This window comes from Amblyomma mixtum, chromosome 10 (assembly GCF_055824585.1).
Source record: "Amblyomma mixtum isolate Tamu chromosome 10, ASM5582458v1, whole genome shotgun sequence".
Lineage (NCBI taxonomy): Eukaryota > Metazoa > Arthropoda > Arachnida > Ixodida > Ixodidae > Amblyomma > Amblyomma mixtum.
This window is the reverse complement of record NC_143021.1, coordinates 132,807,786-132,826,057: the sequence shown is the minus strand read 5'-3', so window position 1 is coordinate 132,826,057 and position 18,272 is coordinate 132,807,786.

Here is an 18,272-nt window from a genome sequence, read left to right as displayed (position 1 = left end):
GGCTGTAGCGCCCCTAGCGGAGGATCGCGAGGCTCACCGCTGTTGGTAGCTACCGCCGCTCCACACTGACGGCGCGAGCGGGATTAGGCACATGCACACATCATATGGGCTAAGGTGGCTCGTTCTCCACAGGCCCTACATTTCCCGTCCTTTAGTGAATTGCAAGGAGTCATGGGAGGTTTTGCTACGCAGCCAGGACCTCCAGGAACAAAAAGAGACCATCAGATATGCCTTCGAAGCCGCCCGGTTCCAGGGGATCTCTGCCGTCTGACAAGGACGGGATGGCGAGGCCGCCGTCCTGATTATCTGATATAATAAAGTTTTTCTAAGCCTAAGCGCGAGCTGGGGCCTGGTTTTTCGCAGCTGGTGTGACGTCACAACAGAGGTCAAGCTAACGGTCAGTGGTAACTACCGCCGCGCCACGCTGAAGGCACAAACCGCTAGCCGTATTGCTTTCGCAATAAAAAAAAACTCTGCCCCTCCCGTAACCGAGAGTAGAGTAAGCATGAAATGTTTACGGGCATAACACATTGGTTGTAGATGGTACTAGTCAAAATCTTGAAATGGGTCTAGTGTTCAACACACCACACCACACATACTGTGCACTGCTCCATGTGGATGCAATCGTTTCCTGTGAGTGTCTGGGGAATCTCTTCCACCCTGCCTCGTCAGCTGTATTCGGTTTCTGTTTGCCTTTCACCTTTGTAATCATTGTTTGCATTCCTCGGTTATTTGTACCACTTTGCCTATGTGACACTGGTGACGTCACCACTTGATTACGTCACACATAATTGATGACGAATTAATGACAAATCATTAAGAAGTGACTACTTACTAATTAATGACTGAATACAAATTAACTGCTAATTAATGACGCTGAAGCTTCGCCTTTGCGAGTGGAACGCGACAGCGTGTTGTAGCGCGGCAAGGCAGTCCACGGAACGCCACCACCCGTTCGGCGCGATGCATTGCCCTTTGAACGCAACGCTTTTTGTGGAAAGGAAATTACGCAGAAATTCTCTGTCATCTCGATGGACACCCGAACTGCACCGTACAGGAAGGGAGGAACGCCACCACCCTCCCGGCGGCCTGTTCGCCAAATGCAGCCGGTACAGCCAGCGATGATAGCGCCGCCCACCGGCAGGTAGCAGCCACATTAAGGCTGGTTATAAATATTCATTCAGAACAACGGCTTGACATCGCCGCTATGGCGCAGTGGATTAGAGGCACGTGTTGCGTATGGAAGGTCGGCCGTTCGACTCCCCTCTATGTGCTGCAATTTTATTGTTTTCTTTAATTTAATTTCTTTATTTTTTTGCCTTTTAGGTCGCAAATCGTGATGCTTAGTGGCATATAACGCCGTTTAAGATTTGAAAAAACATTTTCTGCATATTTAATACACATTATTCACAGCACTGGAATATGAGTTTTGATTTTAAACTAAATATTACATGATAAATAACAATACCTTGGTATAGACTTTTAAGCATTATTTAGGGATTTATTATCGCTTTTAGGTAAGCCCTTGTGACAATCTTCAGTCACCGTGATCGATTCACCGTGGTTTCAAGCATTGTGGCTGTACAGGCTGCAGTTGGCGAATACGCCTCCCGGCGCGATGCTTGCCTTTTGAACGCAAGGCTTTTTGAGGAAAGGAAATTGCGCAGTAATTGTCATCTCGGTGGACACCCGAACCGCACCGTAAAGGAAGGGAGGAAAGCCACCACTCGCTCGGCGCGATGCCTGGCCCTTTGAACGCAACGTTTTTGTGGAAAGGAAATGGCGCAGTAACTCTCTGTCATCTCGGTGGACACCCGAACTTCACACAGGAAGGGAGGAAGGCCACCACCCGCTTGGCGCGATGCCTTGAACTTTAAAAGCAAGGGTATTTGAGGAAAGTAAATGGACAGGTAATTCTCTATCTCGATGGACACCCGAACCGCACCGTAGAGGAAGGGAAGTACGCCACCACCCGTTCGGCGGAAAGCTACCGGCGCTTGTATCCCGGTCTTGTAGGAGGGCTTAGAGAGTCTGGTTAAATCTCGTGAGGTGCTCGGATGTTCTCGTTTCAGTGCCCGGATGAGTCGAATTCATTGCCGGGATGTTTGCTCCCGGTCTCGGCGTGACGTCACCACACTGCCTACAACGCTGGCTGAACGCATTTTATGCTTAAAATATCTCGGTGGACACCTGAAGCGCGCCTTAAGGGAAGGAAAATGAAAAGAAAATTGGTTTTAAGGAAAGGAAACGACGCCTGTCTCTCTCCTATACTGGTGGTTGCCACAACCATGACGTAAGGGCCTTAAGGAAAAGTAAATGAAATGAAAATTGGTTTTAAGGAAAGGAAATGCCTGCCTCACATATCTTTGTGTACACCCGAAAGGGGTGTACACTACAGTACATGTCTCTAAAGCAACCTTCTAAGACATTACCGTATTCACTACACGCGCATCTCCTCCTCCGCCTCCGCACAGGCGGACGGCAGAACGCCTCCACCGTTATTGTGGTGCTCCCTGTGCATTGTGCGCGAACGTCGACAGCCGTGACGTCAAACCAAGCGTAACTGAAGCTTTTCGCTTGTATATCCAGGCTTAACCACAGCTGAGCCACTGTCAATTTTTTAAGGCGGATGCCTTTAATGCCGCATCGTTGTAAGCAGGAGTTGTCGACAGAAATGTCACTCTTTTCAATTGGTCGAGATGGTCGTGGCGTCACAATGCACGAATTTAAAACGGGGCCAATTGTACTTGGCCTAGTAATCATAAAACCAATTAAAGGGATGGTATAGTTATGCTCCAAGCAAGTGGGACTGAGTTTAGTTAATTAGTAAGTTAACCAATTAAGCAAGGTATGTTGCTGGGCGAATTGGTTGGGGTACATCTTGATAAAAACAGCGCTTGCTGACAAAAGACCAGAACAAGAAGGACACACAACCGCGCTGACTAACAACTTTTATATCGGCTCCCTTCCGAAATAAAAGTTGTTAGTCAGCGCAGTTGTGTGTCCTTCATGTTTTGGTCTTTTGTCTGCAAGCGCTGTTTTTCTCAAGACTAACCAATTAGCCTAAATGTCCATTCTATTCAGACCAGAGAAATAAATGAAACTAAAGTACAGAAAGGTGGGCAAGTTGGTTATTATTATCCATGGTAAAACAGCGCGGAAAAAACACGAGGACGGAACAAACACGACAACACGAGCGCTGACTTTCAACTGACGATTTATTACGCACATGTGTACATATATAGCATTCCCGCCAAACACTAAACAGAACAAAAAAACACTGCATCATCACTGAAAATATTAAATCTACATATCTACAAATGCATGCTCCAAAAAGGTGATTTCGCGGTTAGCCAGTGATAATGAGGGCTTACTAATGCATGCTGTACCCCCTTTGTCAATGTAATATGCCTCTACTATTTCCCTTACTATCTGATCCTTATGTTTGAAGATGACGGATGTCTGATGAAGCAATGGGGCGCACGTGTGCTCAGGTTGCCTGTAGTGAAGCGCCAAATTCGAACCGGCTGCCTTGTCCAAAGAATTATGGTGCTCCCTTAGGCGTTCGTTTAGACATCTCCCAGTCTGGCCAACATACCACCCACCGCAAGAAAGGGGAATCTTATAAAAACACCCTCGATGCACTCAACCCTGCTCTCTACGTGTGCTGTGGTACAACCACCACCGATCCTCCTTCCTAGTAGGGCCTCTCGCTTCCGCTGCACAGCTCGGCAAATGTTGCTTAATTTTCTGCGAGACGAAAATACCACATCAATTTGAAACTTTCGCCCCACTTTCTTCAGACGGTGTGAAAATGCGTGGACGTATGGGATGACAGCTATCTTCCGGCGCTTTGAGACTTCATTCGCCTGAGGAACACGCTTATGGTCCGATTTGATTTTGGCCACCAACTTTTCGCATAACCTTCCAATAGTTGCCTCAGGAAAACCAGCGTGCTTAAGCCTGGAAATTTGGCCTTGCACTCCTTTCTCAATAAGATGGACACACGACTTGGTCAGAGCGGCGCGAACACAAGACAAGGCGATGCCTTCCTTTACCAGCTTAGAATGCCCGGACTGAAAACTGAGTAAGGGCTTTACGGAGCGAGGCGAATACAACCAGCAAACGTGTCCGGGCTCAAGTCTCAGCTCCACATCCAAGAACTGAATCCTACCTTGTTTAACGTTCTCCATGGATAAAGCAAGTCCATGACCATTACTGACAAATGTGTTCACGACATCCTGCGTGCATTGTTTGTTTTTTACAAAAACGAGGTAATCGTCCACGTATCTGTGTACTTTCAGTACGCCTTCCGGTAACTCTCCTGCAATTGCTTTGTCAATTCTGCTAAGGAACAAGTCACTTAGCAGCGGAGCCACGCGAGAACCAATGCATATCCCGGAACGCTGTATAAACACACCTTCATTCCATTCAACAATGGTATACCGGAGGTACATACACAGCACTTCAAGAAAAGCATCAACAGATACACCGAAAACATTGCGGAAGCGCACTTCATCATTTTCCTCACTTATACATTCTGTTTGCTGCGCTTTGTAAGAGTGCAAGGCCAAATTTCCAGGCTTAAGCACGCTGGTTTTCCTGAGGCAACTATTGGAAGGTTATGCGAAAGGTTAGTGGCCAAAATCAAATCGGACCATAAGCGTGTTCCTCAGGCGAATGAAGTCTCAAAGCGCCAGAAGATAGCTGTCATCCCATACGTCCACGCATTTTCACACCGTCTGAAGAAAGTGGGGCGAAAATTTCAAATTGATGTGGTATTTTCGTCTCGCAGAAAATTAAGCAACATTTGCCGAGGTGTGCAGCGGAAGCGAGAGGCCCTACTAGGAAGGAGGATCGGTGGTGGTTGTACCACAGCACACGTAGAGAGGAGGGTTGAGTGCATCGAGGGTGTTGTTTATAAGATTCCCCTTTCTTGCGGTGGGTGGCATGTGGGCCAGACTGGGAGATGTCTAAACGAACGCCTAAGGGAGCACCATAATTCTTTGGACAAGGCAGCCGGTTCGAATTTGGCGCTTCACTACAGGCAACCTGAGCACACGTGCGCCCCATTGCTTCATCAGAGATCCGTCATCTTCAAACATAAGGATCAGATAGTAAGGGAAATAGCAGAGGCATATCACATTGACAAAGGGGGTACAGCATGCATTAGTAAGCCCTCATTATCACTGGCAAACCGCGAAATCACCTTTTTGGAGAATGCATTTGTAGATATGTAGATTTAATATTTTCAGTGATGATGCAGTGTCTTTTTGTTCTGTTTAGTGTTTGGCGGGAATGCTATATATGTACACATGTGCGTAATAAATCGTCAGTTGAAAGTCAGCGCTCGTGTTGTCGTGTTTGTTCCGTCGTCGTGTTTTTTCCGCGCTGTTTTACCATAAATGAAACTAAGTAGGAGATTGGTCGAGTTGGGGATTCGAACCAGGGTCTCTGGAGTGCGAGACGAGCATGCTAACCACTCCGCGATGCCCTCTCAATGGTTTGGAATGAACAAAGGCGCGTCTGGTGAATACGGTGTCTTCGTCCACTTCCATCTTCCTCCCTTCCAGTTACGGCGAGGTTCAGGTGTCCACCGAGATATGCGAGACAGGTACATTTGCTTCCCTGAAAAATCGATTTACCGACGAGCAAGGCGTAGCGCCGAACGGGCGATGGCGTTCTCCCTGGCAAGTTGCACGACGCTGTCGCGTTCCACTCTCGGAGGCGAAGCGAAGCGTAACATCTCAACCACACATCAGTGACGCCTGTGATTTCCTTACGAACAGAATCGTCAACATCATCACCGGCACAAAACACACAACGCAAGTGAAGATGGGCAGGAGAGGCACTCCGCAAGGGGCAGTACAACAACAAGGGGCGAAACAACAGGTTTAACGTTTCGGTCTTGCATGTGTGTATTCCAAAGGCTATGAAGTCCAGTCAGCAGGATCATATCAAAGATCTTGGAATCATGTTAGGAAACAACAAGGTCGCGGACACTGTAGGAATTTAGGAGAAAATAGTTTGTAGCGTCCTCTGCAACACATCACAAAACAAAATCGCATTTTTGCGGTCTATAAGACAATGTTCAATTTTTTAGGCAGATTGCAAAAGGGGCAGACTACAGAAGACACAAAAACGTTTTTCCTATCGAGCCACGTGTTGACAGGTAGAGTTTCGGTGTGTAATTTATAGAAAAATGTTTTAGTGCAAGGAGGAATTGGCATTTTATGCACTCGCTTTGAAACATGAAGAACATGAGCCCAATCTAGACAGAACGATGTAGTGGGGTCAGAAATAACACCGAGTAGAAAATTGGTCTAGCTCGGGAACCGAACCATGGTCTCTGGAGTGGGAGAGGAGCACGCTAACCACTCCGCCATGCCAGCCCGAAAGTTTGGAATGAACAAAGGCGCGTCTTGTGAATACGGAGTCCTCGTTCACTCCAATCTTCCCCCTTCCCGTTATGGCCAGGTTCAGGTGTCCACCTACATATGCGAGACAGGTACATTTCCTTTCGTGGAAAACCAATTTGCCTACGACCAAGTCAACAGCCGAACGGGCGATGGCGTTCTGTGGACTCCCTGGCAGCTTGGCGGAATGGTCACGTGACCAAATATAGCTGCGCCCATGCTCCCTTGCTGTTAAGCGTCTATAAATGCGCGCTAGCTTTGGCGTGAATACTTTGCAATGCAGTTCTCTAAGGAGAAATGACAACGACAGGAAGAAGCGAGAAAGCGACAACGCGCAGAGGAGACGGCAGAACAGCGTGAAGAACGTCTTGCAAAGCGTCGTGGTAGTGGTGGCGAAACTTTGTTTCCAGCGGGTGTAGAGGAGCGACACGAAGTCACCCCCCGCTTAAACGGCCGCCGCTATCCCTTGGGCAGCGGCGGCGTCTTCAGCCAGCTGGAGGAGCTTGATCTGTGTCCCCAGGTCAGGGCTGAGCAATAGAGCCTCCCAATGAGCAGAGTCGGTATTGAACTGACTCGCGGGTAGGTACTGAGGGCAGTTCCAGATCATATGATTTAGATCGGCTTTGCTATCACAATTTTTGCATTTGTCTGAGTAGAGTCCTTCCGAATAGAAGCTACACAATTGGGGATTTGGATAGGTGTTAGTTTGAAGTTTCCGCCAGGCTTTGGCCTGTTGCTTGGAGAGCGTTTTATCTGCTGGGGAGAATCTGAGTCTTGCTAGCCTGTAGTGCTGCAGGATATCTCTGTAAGAAAATAACCTGTCCTTGGCGGAGTATAGGGCGGGTGGGCTGCACGACCCCGCTCGGCGGGACAGTTCTCGAGCTAGGTTATGAGCCGCCTCATTACCAGCAAGGGAGGCATGAGCAGGCGTCCAGATTAGGCGAATGCGCCGCGTGGGCTGATAATTTAGCAGAATCTGTGTTAAGGATGCAGCTCGGCGACAACGTTCTACTCGAAGAGTGGTTCCACGTCATCGGTCACCGATAAATCTCAACACCTGCCTGCTCAGGAACGCCGCAATGCTACCAGGCGAAGGCAAAGCGCCGAAGAATTTCCAGAAGAACGCGCACACCATTCCTTACGCAGTTTACCCGGTTTAACCAGAGCTAAACCCCTGACAATTTTTTTGGTCGTTTGGTGCTCAGCTTTCGCCGGTCGCAAGCCAGGGAATGTTTAGGAGCCAAAGGTTCACAGAACAAAGTTTATACAGCAATGAGATGATACAGGGGTTTCACAATAACTAGTACAAGAACATACAAAGTGATTAACAAGCGAATGCAACTCGCGCAAAGTTCGAGCAATGGGAGAGCTGTCTCTCCAGCAGCGAGCTCGAGGTCCAGAGGGCCTTGGTACAGCACGCTGTTGAAGCGGCACGACTCAGTGGAGCCCTGGACTGAGGGCCCACCCTTGCTCGAAGACTCAAGTCGCCAGCGCCCAAGCAGGACGACCAAGAAGTCTTCATCTCCGCGAATCTCTTGAAAGAGCAATAAAAGTTTTCTCTCTCTCTCCACTTGGGAGAGATTACAATGCAAAAGAATTATTGCACTTAATGTGCACTACCACAGCATACCACAAAAACAGGACACAAGGCATACCACAAAAACAGGACGAGCATCTTCCTAAGATTCTTCACGACATTGGGGAACTTCTGCACGTGCCCATTGCTGATGATGACATTGAAATCTGTCACCGCGTGCCAACAAAGAACTCGGATGCTGAGCCGAATATCGTTGTCAAATTCCGGCACCGCTCCAAGCGTGATGCAGTGCTGCAGAAGGCGAAAAAGATGCGCATTTCGACAGACGATCTTGGCCACTCCCCCGGCGCCCCTGTTTTTATCAATAAACATTTATCCCCGGCAGTTAAGCAGTTACTTGGAATGGCCATATCAAAAAAGAAGGAACACAAGTGGAGCTTTGTTTGGATCAAAAACGGAAAGGTGCTTGCAAAGAAAGACGAGTCATCTGATGTCATTCATATCCGACAAACACAGGACCTTCATAAGATTGTTTAAATGGAAATGGCGGTGCCCCCATCTGATGTAAATGCCGCTGTCCGTTCCAACAAAGATATCAGGCTGACATGCTTTCACCTTAATATCCGTTCCGCAAGACATAAAGAAGAAGAATTGGCTACCTTTTTAAATGAATTTTCTTTTGACTTCGACGTGATCATGTTAACAGAAACATGGTATACCTCAACGGAAGAAGTATACAAACCTGCATGTTATCAAACCTTTTTTTTGAACCGATCACACAAAATTGGTGGTGGTGTGGCAGTTCTGGCAAAATATGGACTGGGTTTCGAACTGATCCCAGAGCTCAGCATGATCAATGCAGATATTGAGTGTCTAACTTTGAAGTCTCGTAGTTACATGTGCTGTGTAATTTACCGGCCTCCTGATTCTAATTTAAGTAATTTCTTCGTTTTCCTTGACAATATCCTGGAATCCGTGAACAAAAACAGGTTCAAAGTTATTCTTGCAGGAGATTTTAACATCGATATCCTTAAATCCTCGCCTGCTCGTGCAGAGTTATTTTCGATCCTAGAGTCAAATGCACTCACCGTTTTTACAGAAACTCCGACCCGTATTACCGTCCGCACAGAAACTTTAATTGATTTATTTATCTCGAATATTCACGCAAGCCATGTGCATTCGGGTGTCGTTTGTAGTGATATTAGTGACCATTTTCCAATTTTCATGCTCATAGAAGACACTCGTAAAGTAGCGCACGATGAACCTTCCTTTACCATACAGAATATTACACCCCTTACACTTGGCGCGTTCCTAACGAGCATCACAAACATTAGCTGGGATGATGTGTACCACTCTGAGGACGTGGATGCAGCCTACGAGTCGTTCATTTCTATATTTAAAACGATTTATAAAAAACATTTCGAAGAAAAGACTGTCAGGATAAAGGGAAAAAACCGCAAGCCCTGGATTACAAAAACGCATCTAAAGATGATAAGAAAGAAAACAAATCTTTTTAAAAAATTCTGAGTACTAAATCTTTGAGTGACTTGGCGAACTATAAACAATATCGAAATAAGGTGACTGCTCTTTTAAAGCGCGAGAAAAGAGCATTCTTGCATGATAAATTTGAAGCCTGTAAGGGAAGCAGCGACGTTTGGAAAAATCTTAATCATTTATTTTGTCGTGCATCAACTGTACTTCCTGTCAGTGGATTAATTCATAAAGGGCACCATATACAAGGATCAGAATTGGCAGAAGCATTCAATAACTTTTTCATAGACATTGTTGGAAATGTGCCATCATATGACACCGTGGGGCTAGATATAAGACGTAATACTGACAGTATTTTTCTTGGACCAACTGATGAGCATGAAATTTGCAGCATTTTTACCTCTTTCAAGAACAGTAAAGCCTGTGATATTGACGGCATTCAAATAGGACCGGTAAAACATGTTATCAGTTTGGTAGCTCCCGCACTTACCGACATATATAGCCTTGCTTTGTTTTCTGGGCAGTTTCCCAAATTAATGCAGATTTCTAAAGTTAGTGTGCTTTTTAAAAGTGGAGACAAAAATAATATGCGAAATTATTGGCCCATTTCCATCCTACCAGTTTTTTCTAAAGGTTTAGAAAAGGTCATCCACAGTAGACTAACAAAGTTTTGCGCTAAATTTTCCTTACTTTCTTCATACCAGCACGGATTTTTGGAGGGCAAGTCTACTGAAACCGCCTTGTTGAAGCAAAAAGAGATTATTTTGAGTGCTTTTGAAAATAAACAGATATGTCTAGGTATATTTATAGATTTTTCTAAGGCATTCGACCGCCTTAACCACCAGCGTTTATTAAGAAAATTGGAAATTCTAGGCATTCGGGGCACTCCTCTGTCTCTTATAAAGTCTTATTTGCAGCATCGCCTTCAATGTGTAGTAATAACAAAGCAGGCCTCATCTTTTTTGACTGTTAAAACTGGCGTTCCACAGGGAAGCATTTTAGGTCCGCTGTTGTTTCTTTTGTACATAAATGACATCACGAACATCGACAACACACCAGAGTACATAATATACGCAGACGATACAACTATGCTTTTTAAAGGCGACACTCCTGATTCAATAATTCCAGTTGTAAACAGTACGCTAGACAAACTGAGGGCTTGGAGTGAACATAATTCTCTAATCATAAATACACAAAAAACAAAACCAGTCGTATTCCACCCTAGGCAACGTGTAATTTCTAAAAACTTTGATTTATGCATGGGAGACTCCATTATAAACGTTTCACCTTCTGTTAAAGCACTAGGAGTTATTTTTCACGAAAATTTGAGTTGGAATGCTCAGATTGACAATGTTATATCTAAACTTTCAAAATGCACGGGTGTTCTTGCAAAATATCGCTCCTGTTTACCAGTGTCAATCAAACTCATAGTGTACAATGCACTGTTTTTGCCCTATCTCAGTTACTGTTTTTTGGTCTGGGGCAGTACCACGGAAACAAATATCCAAAAGCTTTTTCGTGTGCAAAAGAAAGCAATTCGTTTTATTGCAAACGCTGAATACCGAGCTCACACGGATGAGTTGTTTACCCGCCTCAATACCCTCAAAATTTCAAAGCTCTACGAATATTACTTAGCGACAAGGTATAAAAAATCCCTTCACCATATCCATGACAGCTTTCTGTACATGTGCGCGCTAAAACCAAATGGCCCAGCATATACTCTTCGAAATCCTGAATTTTGGTGGATCCCCTTTTCACGCACTACATATGGTCATCAAATGCTCCGCCATAGCGTTCCAACACTGCTAAATAAGCTTACCTTGAACAACGTCTGTATTGACACCTGCAATCAGAGAGACATCCGGGACATATGTTTACGATTGTAATGTTATTTATGTTGTTTGTGCCTGAGACCGCATTTTAATCACTTGACGCACTTTTTTTTATATTTGAGATCTAGTGACCGCTTTGCTTGACATGTTTTTTGTATTACTAGAATGTACAGCTTAAGTGCCAAATGTTTTGCGCTTTATTTCACACGCAAATCTTATTCGTGTTATTTTTTTTGTTTTTGTTTTGTTTTGTACACGTGTCCCCCCGCGCTGCAAGTCATGTATACGGGGGGTTCAGGCTGTTTCAAGTGGAAGTTGTTTCCACTTTTTGCCTGAACCAACCCTCATCAATTTGTGATGAAAATAAAAACGTTTGATTTGATTTGATTTGATTCGATTTGAAAGATTGGTTGGTTTTGTGGGGTTTAACGTCCCAAAGCGACTAAGGCTATGAGAGACGCCGTAGTGGAGGGCTCCGGAAATTTCGACCACCTGGGGTTCTTTAACGTGCACTGACATCGCACAGTACACGGGCCTCGAATTTCTCCTCCAAAGAAATTCAACCGCCGCGGCCGGGATCGAACCCGCGCCTTTCGGGACAGCAGCCGAGCACCATAGCCACTGAGCCACCGCGGCGGCCGATTTGAAAGAGCCAAGCAAACAAAACACAATTTGTTCACTGAAGCTTAAACGGCGGCTCGGGCGGGCAACGCCCTTATTATATAGGCTCACTCCACGTCTGGCTCTTCTTCGCGCCAAGGCAGGGGTGCACAAAGACAGTGTCGGCTGTGTAGTTTTCTTCACCTTCTCGCGCTGGGCGCACGTCATCATTGGTCAAACGCCGAGAGTTGTTTCGTGGAGCATGTGAAATTTTCAGCCGTGGCGCCGCCGCCATTGCGATAGTGAAGATGTGAAGGGCATCTCTTAGCTCACGGAAGGCTACGCCCTGTCCATCAACATCGCGTAGAAGCGACTCGGAGTGTCTGGGACAATCGACGGCAATCCCTCCGCCGCCGCCTCGGCGAGCGGTAGGAGAGGGGGGCAGCTGCACCCACAAGGGTAGTCGCTCTCCAGGGGTTCCTTCTCCCGCGTTTCACGACGCACGGCGCTGTTTTATTTTTTTTTTGTTTCTTGCCAAAGAGGGGACGAGGCTTCTTTTTTACCCTTTGCTGGTTACAACGGACCAGTCGTCGGTGACTCCGCGAAACACGGAAACGGGCGCCTAAGAGTTGCTCCCTAAAAAGGATATTCAGGGGGTCACTTTGTTGACCGAAAGTGCGGTGAGGCGGAAGCCTTAAGCGCAGTGTTGCTGCTTGTGTCACTGGTGTGCGGCTAAGATGTTAAGCTTCGCCTCTCAGAGCGGAACGCGACAGCGTCTTGCAACGCTGCCAGGGAGTCCATAGAACGCCATCGCCCGCTCGGTTCTACGCCTTGCTCGTCGGTAAATTGGTTTTTGAGGAAAGGAAATGTATCTGTCTCTCACATCTCGGTGGACACCTAAACCTCGCCGTAACGGGAAGGGAGGATTGGATTGGATTGGAAAACGTTTATTGTCAGCACTGAGCCCTAGTGGGTATTATACTAGGTGGCTTCGAGCCCATGGCTCTTGGCGACCTTGTGAGCCCACTCAGTGGCCCGGACTTGCGTCAACGGGTCTGAGCTGGCCAGTATAGCCTCCCACCGCTCTAGAGGAGGGACTGGTAGTAGGTCCGCCGGTGGCGGCGCCTTTTTTCAGCTCCATAAAATGTGGTCATATCCGGCTATCTCGCCGCATTGTTTGCAAGTAGCGTTGTATTGTGTTGGATCCATGTGTGCTAGTCTCGACGGGCTAAAGAAGGTTCGCGTCTGGAGCCGACGCCACGTTACCTCCTGGCTTTTGTCGAGCTTTTTGTCTGGTGGCGGATAGATCCTCCTTTCTAGTTTAAACTGATTGGTGTATTCGTGAAATGATATGAATGCATCTCTTGTGAAATTTGGGGACTCAACCCGGCTCACTGCTCGGCTGACATAACCTCGAGCTATACTGTGAGCCAACTCGTTTCTCCTGTTCCCCGAGTGTGCCGGCACCCATATTAGTTCAACCTCTCTTTGGTCCCAGGAGGAAGATGGGAGTGAACAAAGACACCGTATTCACTAGACGCGCCTTTGTTCAATCCATCGAGCTGGCATGGCGGAGTGGTAGCGCGCTCCTCGCACTCCAGAGACCGGAATTTGAGTCCCGAGCTCGGCCAATTTTGTACTCGGTTTTATTTATTTATCTGGTCTGACTAGAAAGGTTAATTAGGCTAATTGATTAAGAAAGCAATTAACTAAACTCAGTCCCACTTACTTGGAGAATCACTATACGATCCCTTAAATTGGTTGCATGGTTAGTAGCCGAAGTACAATTTGCCCCGTTTGAAATTCGCGCACAGTGACGTCACGACCGTTTCGACCAATTGAAAAGCGTGACATTTCTGTCGAAAACACCTGCTTACAACGATGAGGCATTAAAGGCTTCCGCCTTAAAAGTAATTCGCCTCTGCCGAGAGGCCTTAACGGTCGAAATACCCGGCGTTGTCTAAGCCACCGAGATCCCCTTTTAACCAGACACTGCGCTGCTGCACACGGCGGGGTCCGTGGTGGGGCCCTACTCACCAGCATTCCCTTGCGAATGCCCCCAGCCAGGTCTAATATGTAAGCTGTCGCGGGTTGCATATGTATGATGCATGCTCAAGTTTAAGAAGAATTAGTGTTCGTTCCCGGACCCCCGCCTCACCGGGGCAGTCGCCCTACGAACTACGCATAAGATAACGCGGTCGTTTAGCTTTGATTATGCTTAGGACAACAGCAAATTGAGCAGCTGTTCAAAATAGAAATTTTGTTCATCCAATGTTTAGTTTAATACCTCAAGTTTGAGTATAATATTATCATCCATCCAAGCGCAGCCAAAAGGATATAAAATCAATAGCTATGGAAAGCTATTCCTTAGTTGCTGTTTGGCTCCGCTTGTGCAGATGACAATCATTTTGCGACGGTTTCCCGACGACGTTGGATTTACTTTGCCGAGCATGGGCGGTAAAGGGGTTTAACTCAGTCGGATTGGTTTGGTTTACGGGGATCTAACGTCCTGAAGCGACTCAGGCTATGAGGGTCGCCGAAGTGTAGGGCTTCGGATATTTCGACCACCTGGGGCTCTTTAATGTGCACTGTCATCGCACAATACACGTTCCTCTAGAATTTCGCCTCCGTCAAAATTCCGCTGGTACTGCGGGGATCGACCCCGCGTCTTTCGGGCCAGCAGCCGAGCGCATTAACCACTGAGTAACCGCGGTGGCTTTTAACTCAATTGAAACATCAGCACTGAGGCCGGCAATGCGTAATAAGAGCCAGGAAGGGGCGTACCGAAAAATGGCTGAAAAAGTTCTTGGGGACTGCAGAGCGTGATAATGGTCATGGAATCGAAATGGTACAAAATACGAATCAGGATAAATGTCATGCAGGGTAGCGCAACCTCTGCACTGACAGCCGCCGCATATTTGCAACAGACATTGAGACAGTTGGATTGGGAAGGTTTGGGGTGTGCTGTCAGACAAACCTGCTCTGCAGATGCCACCGTCGCACTGGCTAAAGGACCGCCTTAGTTCGCCATACAGGTCCTGCTTCTACTTGTGGTGGGCAGCATCTACAATATCTGCCAATCTATCGGCGACATTGCTTCTCAACACCATGTGACACAGCCTGCTTCCTGTGCATTGCCTCCATTCATTCTTCAGGCACGCTATCAATATCCGTGAATAGTCAAAAAAAAAAAAAACTTCTGGGCTGCATCGTGGTCAACGGCTGCAAGTTCAATGCCAATATTTAAGCGCTGATGTCCACGAGACCGCTTCAGTGGGCAGGACAGCAGCGTTGCAGCCGGAATGGCTAACGGACTTCTTTTGCTGGTCATGCGGGAGGTGCGCAATTGCATTCGTTTGTGTGGGAAGAAAAGTGACGATCGGTACTTGTTGCTGCTCCCGTGGCCACGGAAGTTTTGAGCGTGTTGACTGAATGCTTCACAGCTGTCTTATTTTGCTGTTGCCTGGGTGTGTGGAAGTGAATCCTGGTTCTTTTCACACGCGTTGGAAGATCATCACCGACGATTTGAGCACAGACACGGCGAGCGAGGTGAGCAATAATGCAGTTGATGTGATATTAACACAATCGAAACAAAACATGGAAATACTTCGTATCTTGAAGGAATTACAAGCACCCCCAATCGCGATTTCATCCAGTAGCAATTATATAAAGAAAATCACGGAAGAATTACGGACTGGACAACAAAGTATTGATTCAGCCCTCGAAAATATGAATTCCAAGCTTATGGCTGATGAACGTTCACTTGAAACAATTGAAGAAGTGAAGGAGGCTATCAAAATGCACTGCCTTTGATATTGGCAAACACACTCAACTGTTGCAGGCGCGAATTCATGAATTAGAAGACTAGAGTCGTAGAAATAGTTTAGTGTTTCATAAAATCGCTGATCACGATGACCAGGAAACATGGGATCAAACGGAAAAAAAAAATGTTCTAAATGTCCTGCCAAGTACATTGACCCTGAACTCAGGCGTAATGACATTGATAGGTTTGGTTTTGGTTTTTTAGGGTTTAACGTCCCAAAGCGACTCAAGCCATGAGGGACGCCATAGTTAAGGGCTCCGGAAATTTCGACCACCTGGGGTTCTTTAACATGCACTGATATCGCACAGTGCACGGGCCTCTATAATTTTGCCTCAATCAAAATTCAGCCGGCGCGGCCGGGATCGAACCCGCGTCTTTCGAGCCAGCAGCCGAGCGCCGTAACCACTGAGCCACCGCGGCGGATTAATGACATTGATAGGGCTCATCGATTAGACCAGTGTTTTAATTCTGAATGCCTTTGGTGATTCCGAAGTTCACCAGCTTAAAACCAGAGGAAAAAAATCTGAACTGTAAAAAGGATATCAAAGCAGAAGACATTGAAGTAACAGAAGATTACTAGTTTGCCACACATCAAGCATGCAAAAAAATTATTGCCTCTCCTAAATAACTAACCGGCTCCTTCTCTTTCAAGCTAAAAAAAATGGAGGACGCTTAAGCTTCGCCTTTAAGAGTGGAACGCGACAGCGTGTTGCATCGCTGCCAGCTAGGTGTCCACGGAACACCTTCGTCCGTTCGGCGCGACGCCTTGCCCGTTGGAGAAATCACTCGGAGTCACCAGGAGGCCTCTCAAAACAGCCCATCCGCCAAACGAAGATATTGTGAACGGGCTTCAGTGATTCTGCTCCCTTAATTGGCCTTGTGCGTCTCGGCTGTGACTGTGATTTTGGAGGAAAGGAAATGCGCAGTAACTGTCTCGCACATCGATTGCGAATCAACCACGCCATGAGGGAAGGGATGAAGTTGAGAGTGTAGGAGAAAAAAACAGAAAGAGAGGCCGTAACGGAGGCCTGCGTTGGCGTCGCATGCGTTGATCACAACAACATACAGACGCGTACAGCACAGGTGCTGGGACAGTATGGGTTCATTGATATTCAAATGGTTGACACACGCACAAAATATTGCGCATACAGGTTCGCTGGGCGCAGCCTGTCTATCTCAAGCACAAAGAGGCCGCGAATTGTTGCGCCCACGCTGCCGCCCGCAGGGCCGAAGCCTTCGTGTTATCACCGGGCTCCGCGTTCTGACCAGTTGACATCTTCAAAGCTTTCGTCTGCCAGTCCTGAAAATTCAAATCCACAACCCCTGTTCGGTGTCAGTGCACGTCAAAAAACCTCAGTCCGCCGAAACTACCGAATCCCTCTACTACCACGTCCATGATAGCTTCAGTCGCTTTGGAACGTACACCTCCAGAAACCAAAACCAAAACCAAAATCTTACCTGAGCGCAAGCTTTTCACATATACTTTCATGTCTACAACATTGATGGTGCTCCACTGCCACAGCTGATGGCAGTAAATTAAAATGTTTATTAGTAGAACGCGATTGTTATCGGGTTCATTTTCAACATTCAGATACACATAATTACTTATGTACGCATCAGTAAACAAAGAGAAGCCGCTGGTTCGGTTCCGGCCGTAGCACTCGAATTTCTATGCAGGCGAAATTCTTGGCGCCCATGTTCAAAGCGACATCAGAGCACGTTAAAGAACCCCTAGGTGGGCAAAAATTTCTGGAGCCCTTCTCTACGGCGTCCCTCTTAGCTTGAGCTGCTTTGGGACCTTAGACTCCCATGAACCTAAACTAAACGAAACCAGTTCACTTCACTTCACTTTATTACCTTAAAGACCCCAGTTAGGGGGTATTACATAAGGTGTGGGTACAGATAGAATCAAACTTTATGTACGCAGATGTTATTCGTTAAATATGGCAGTTATAACATTCAAAAATGAGGATGGGCAGGTGGTTGCAGCGACGTCGTGTGGAAGGCCGTTCCAGGCTTTGGCTGAGCGAGGAAAGAATGATGCAGCAAACGTTGTGGTATGAGTCTGTGGACGGGAAACTGCAAGGGGATGACCAAGGCGGAGTGAAATGCGTGCTCGAGGGCTAATTTAGGGTGGAATACGCAATTAGCTGTAAAAACCTTATGAAATAAACACATACTGGCGATACGACGACGACAGGCAAGGTTTGTTAGGCTCAATTTCGCTTTTAAATATGATATGCTGATATCATATGAATAACATGAACGAATGAATCTAGTGGTTCGCTTCTGTAGCGATTCTAGAGATCTTAACAAATAGATTTGGTTCACAAAGACACTTCACGATGTGAAAGACCACAACGCATTCACTAGGTCCACTCTTATTCATTACGAGCCAACGAGCCTTCGCAGCGCTTAATTCGGCATTGAAGCCTGTCAGGGTGAGTGTACTTCCATGCAATAAAAAAAAAACCTTTTTAGCGTGTTCTGCATGTGCTCTCTTTGTAATCTGTGGGACCCGGGCTCGATTCCCCGTATTTGCACATGAATGTTTGTGTTCTCGTGTTACAACG